Raw genomic sequence first — 6,000 nt, 5'->3', positions numbered from 1 at the left:
AAGAACATATAGCATTGGCATATACGCCCTATGCAAGTTTGAAATAGTAATGCATTGTCCATCTTGACTATAAACATGTATATCTCGATAATTGAGACTATTCTCATTGCCTTGTCCAAGCATGATAGTCGCAACTTCAATTGCCATTGGAGATGAGTATTGTCCATTAGCCTGCTGAATGCCAAAAATAATCATTCTTAAATCATGCAAGGGATTGTTTTGCAATTGCATACCCACGGATCTAAAAGCTTGTGCATATACATTGTGTTGATGCATCATAAAATGAAGCTCCCCAAGTAAATTTGGCAATAAATTAGGCATAACACCCAATCGATTAGATAACTCATGCTCAATATCATAAACATAAAGTTGTGCAAATCTTGGCATTTCCCGTCATTGCACATTAGGAGGCAGAGGGCCTATATGATGATAAACGGAGTTATGCACTCTAAAGGTATAAGAATTCCCCGTAACAAACAAAAACTCATCAACATTGGCACCAAGCGACACACATGCAAGAGCACTATTATAGACCTGTATATTATTCTTAAATACTCTACTTTAAGCATACATACCATGCAACAAATCGTGCAATGGTTGCGGTGGACATTGCAATGGTGGCAACATTACTTTTCCATTCTGACAACAATGTTTACCAAACAAAATTGATCCTTGTACTTGAGTCTCACATCTCCACAATTTAACAGAACATCACTTACACATCTCAGAAAGACTTCCATAGAATGTACAATTGGGTCTTGAAATAGCAATATTGTAGTTGCAGGATGAATATCCATTGTAGGTAAAGCATGCAAAATGGAACAAAAACCTCCATTTTGAGGGCTAAAGGTTGGAGCACTATTGACACACGACTCATTAATCACATGATTTTTTTGGATTTTGGCTATTTTCAATATTGCAATTATAATTCATAGCAAAAGAAAATTGATGATCCATCAATTCACTATTCCTATCTAGAATCCCCATGCAAGAAGGCATATTTTGCATACTATACAAGCTACTCTGAACTCCCTCATGAATCACACTATCATGACTTAGAGTTTCTCTGCATAAAATATTTTGGCACCCAACCATAACAGAACACATCTCTTTGTGCCCCCTTCGACCATGTTTTGCTCGTAGCTGAATCATTTGAGTCCTAAGCCTAGCAACTTGTCGTTTATGCCACGTAGAGTTTGAGTCTATGCCTATGAACACGTAATACATAATCTCTGCCACCTTCTATGCCTATGAACACGTAACACATAATCTCTGCCACACTATCATGACTTAGAGCTTCTATGCATGAAATGTTTTGGCACCCAACCATAGCAGAACATGTCTCTTTGTGCCCCCTTCGACCATGTTTTGTTCATAGTCGAATCATTTGAGTCCTAAGCCTAGCAACTTGTCATCGTCTATGCCGCGTAGAGTTGAGTCTATACCTATGAACACGTAACACATAATCTCTGCCAAGTTACCGATGTGAAAATCCCATATTGATTAGATTCTCACAAAGCCTACATACCAAGAGAGACCATGCATTCTTTCAAGGAGAGATTTGATTGGGATTTGTATTTTTAAAAAGACTTAAAAGTAGAATCAATCCAAAATCACAGAATTCAAAACACTGCAATAATTTATTAAAATTAGCACAGTGCTACGCGCAAGGAACGCTAGTAGTCAAAATAAAAACTATATATTTTTATATTCTACGTATAAAAATTATATATTTTTATATTCTACATATAATTAGATATTTGATCTAAAGAGAGACAAATCAAATTTCTATCTAACCAGCAAGCGATCCCCCAAGCCTATAACTCAAACCCAAACATATCATTCAACATGAATGCGCAGTATACCCAAAACATTAAGATTATGAAATTATTCCCAACACCAACAATCACGAAACTATGCCAGTACTTAGTAGAGACCTAATGAAGATTCAAGAATTACCTTTGCCATAATGAAAATAGCAGTAGAGTTATCTCTTCACAAATTGCAAGAGACAATAAATTTCTCTATAAGTTAATCTTGAAACTTGGCACATCAAAAGTGCTATATAATTTCTTAGCCCATGAAATGCAACTTCACAAAAAGAAAGCACACAACATTACAAAAAACACATGTTGATGCACTTTAAAACGCAAATTAAAAAAGGCCTAAAGACCATAACTATATTACATTGCAAAAATCAATTAAGTTTTCTCTCTAGATATTGCAAGAAAGAAACATCACATTGTATGTACCCATTAGATTTCACTCATTACATTTCAAAACCAATACAGGCTTCACAAAAAGAAAGCATATATCACCATAAGAAAGAGGCATCATATCACATTCAAAGTACCCAATACACTTTACTCAGTCTAGCTTTGCCACATCAAAACCAATGTAGGCTCCACAAAAAGGAAGCACATATTACCACAAAAAAGCGGTGGCCTAAGTACTTTAAATCAATAAGTGAGATAATAATAGCTTATAAGCTTGATCCCGAGCAAGTCCTCCTTAGTTGTGACTATTCATTTGACGACTCAATTGTTTCACCAAGGCATTAAACCTATTAACATTCGTTTGAAACTACAAGAATAGCAGTCGATAACCTCTCTGGCAAATCACGCGCTCTCGCAATTATCTCCAAGTCCCCAAAACGATGCCCATATATCATTCACCAACAAATTCATCAACCTTCTTGTCTCAGAGACAATTGTCGAAAGTTCCCTTCACCACCCAAACCACTCCAGACTTGTTGAAGAACACTTTGGGTGTACTTTGTCTCACACACAACACTATACAAATCCTTAGCTTGTTCATGTAGCTATGCAGAGTAAATGGCAAGTGCATAATCGACATGTGTGCATAAACTCATCTACAATTCCATCAACTCATACATCTTGGTCTTGAGACGTTTAAAATCCGAAGAACTTGAAGTAGTCTTTGTGTTCCTTTGAACCCTTGCTGCTCTTGTAGATTTAGCGACATGCGTTCCATGTTGCCTTGGCACCTCTTTCATTTTTCGCACAGTAACTTTACTAACTCTATTAGACTCCACATTTTGGCTGCAACAACATATACAAATAATTATCTCCAAAAAAAATACACAACACCTTAACGTAAATATAATTAGAACTATCTCTCATACCCATGTGAACATCTCCAAGCAGGCAAGCGTCGAAGAGATGATGTCGTGGTTGTTTTCTTTAATTCCATTGTATCAGTTGCAATCAATAGCGTCGAATGCAGTATGTCTGGAATATCGTCCATGACATTGCTTTATTCCATGATGACTACACAAAACTTTCAAAAGAGCATAAGAGTTTCAATATAGAATCAACCAAAGCTTTAATGAAAACCTACTAACAAACCAACCTACCACCGAATCCAATTAATTAATCAATAACCTATCAATAAAACTAATAATTAACCCAAAATTAATAGTTTCCATCTCTCTCTCTCTCTCTCTCTCTCTCTCTCTCTCTCTCTCTCTCTCTCATAACATAAACTCACCAATATACATGTGCATGCTTACTAACACAAACTACAATGATAAACTACTAACAAACCAACCCACCAACAATTTCAATTAATTAATTAAAATCAATTAATAAAACTAACCGATCAATAATTAATAAATCTCTCTCTCTCTCTCTCTCTCTCTCTCTCTCTCTCTCTCTCTCTCTCTCTCTCTCTCTCTCTCATAACAAACAAACTCATTAACACAAATACGCATGCTTACCAACGTAAAGTTGATAATAATAATAATAATAATAATAATAATAATAACGATTATGATTGAGATGATAAACTACTAATAAACCACACACACACACATTTTTTTTTTGGTAATATCCAGTGTAGTATATTTATGTGCTCACAAATTTACAAGCTGGGGACCCCCGGAAAAGGGGGCTATCCCAAACTATCAAAAACATAAAAAGAAAAGCTCTATGCAGGAAGCATCCATGTCACCCTCATCATAGCTGGCATCATATAGAGATTGCCGCAGTGAGGCTCGGAAGGATTCATATTACTGGTGGTTTTGGCGACCCAAGTATGCCAAATTATGATTACTCCAGATTGTCCAAAGAGCCCAATATCTCACCCAAAAAAGAAAGAGTGAGTATTGAGACAAAGAACACATAAATCTGCCAAAGAGCTAGAAATGTTTCCCAAAGCTATGACTCCAGAAACGAAGCCGAAGCGATTCCGAAATTCTCCTAAGGAGGATCCTGGAACAAGGACAATGCCAAAATAAATTAGGGACTGTCTCTGAGGGAGCCAAACATCTCAGACATCACACACACACACACACACACACACACATAAACACACACATACATGTATGCATGTATGTATCCATAAACACTAAACCAATAAGCTAATAAAAATAAAAATAATAATGATGATGATAATAATAAACCACTAATAATAATGATGATGATGATGATGATAAACTACCAAATAATATATTATTAATACTAAACTAACACCGACAAATAAACATACCAAAAAAATAAATATAATAAATACCAATCTCTCTCCAATAATAATAATAATATATTATTAATAAACCAATAAACTGATAAAAAACATCAACAATAAATTATTATAAACATAAACAAACATCACCTAACTAATAACTAATATTATTATTATTAACTAATAAACATGAACCACTAATAATAATAATAATAATCATCATCATAATGATGATAAACTACTAAATCAAAAATGAAACCGATAAACTAACATAAAATAATAATAATAACATAATAATAATAATATTATTATTACTAAACCAATAAAATCTTAATTCACTCACTCACTGTGTGTGTGTGTGTGTGTGTGTTAGGAGGGGGGGGGTGGGAAGGGGGAAAAGTCTACTAATAATATAATATAATAACAACAAATTATTATAAACATAAACTAACTAACAACTAATAATATTATTAATAACTAGTAAACATAAATCACTAATAATAATAATAATATGATAATAGTAATAATTTATATCTATAATAATAATAATGATAAACTACTAAATAAAACATGAAACCAATAAAATAATAATAATAACATATTATTATTATTATTATTACTAAACCAATACTAATAAATAAACACACCAAAACAAATAAATATAATAATAATAACAATAGCAATAATCTTGCTTCAATAATAATTTGTAATAATCTATATCTATAATTTATAATAATAAAATGATAAACTACCAAATAAAGCACTAAATTAATAAAATAATTTAAAAATAAGAATAACAATAATAATGATAATGATATAATAATAATCTATACGACAATGATAATAATAATAATAATAATAATAATGATGATAATGATAATGATAATGACAATAACAATAATAACTAAACCAATAATGTGTGTGTGTGCGTGTGTATGTGTTTTGAGGCCGGCGAGGGGAGAGGGTGCAGTCTACTAATAAAATAATAATAATATATAATCTAATATAATAACAATAATCTCTGTCTCTATCTCTGGGGGGGGGGCGGCCGGGGCGCCAAACGTATGGGAGTGGGGGAAATCATCAGGGTCGTCAATGGTGGCCTGACCTGATGCACCTGCTGCGCTTGCCTCCCCCTAGCCTACGACAACTGCTGCTGACGACCGTGACGCACCCCTGACAACCCGAGAGAGATTTACCTAAACGTCGATCCTCACATCCTCAGCACCCACTTAATCTCCCTTGGCACAGCACACGACCAACTCTCCTACTCGATCTCCCTCGGCACGACGCACGACCAGCAAGCAAGAGAGCAACAAGATTGCAAGCAGGTGCAGGAAGCCACCAATGAGTAATGTGGTAATGTGGAGGATGGCACGATGAGCGAGAATGAAGACCACACCTCTTCATCATCATGGCATATCCTTTTCCATGCGAGATTTGAAAAGTAGGCTCGGTCCACGGAAGATTTGAAAAGTAGGTGGTTTGGGCATCACCTAAGGTAGAGTTACAATAATA

Source organism: Lygodium microphyllum, chromosome 14 (genome assembly GCF_053477565.2).
Source record: "Lygodium microphyllum isolate KBCC chromosome 14, Lygodium_microphyllum_v1.1.10, whole genome shotgun sequence".
Classification (NCBI taxonomy): Eukaryota; Viridiplantae; Streptophyta; class Polypodiopsida; order Schizaeales; family Lygodiaceae; genus Lygodium; species Lygodium microphyllum.
Note: the sequence above shows the minus strand (reverse complement) of the source record.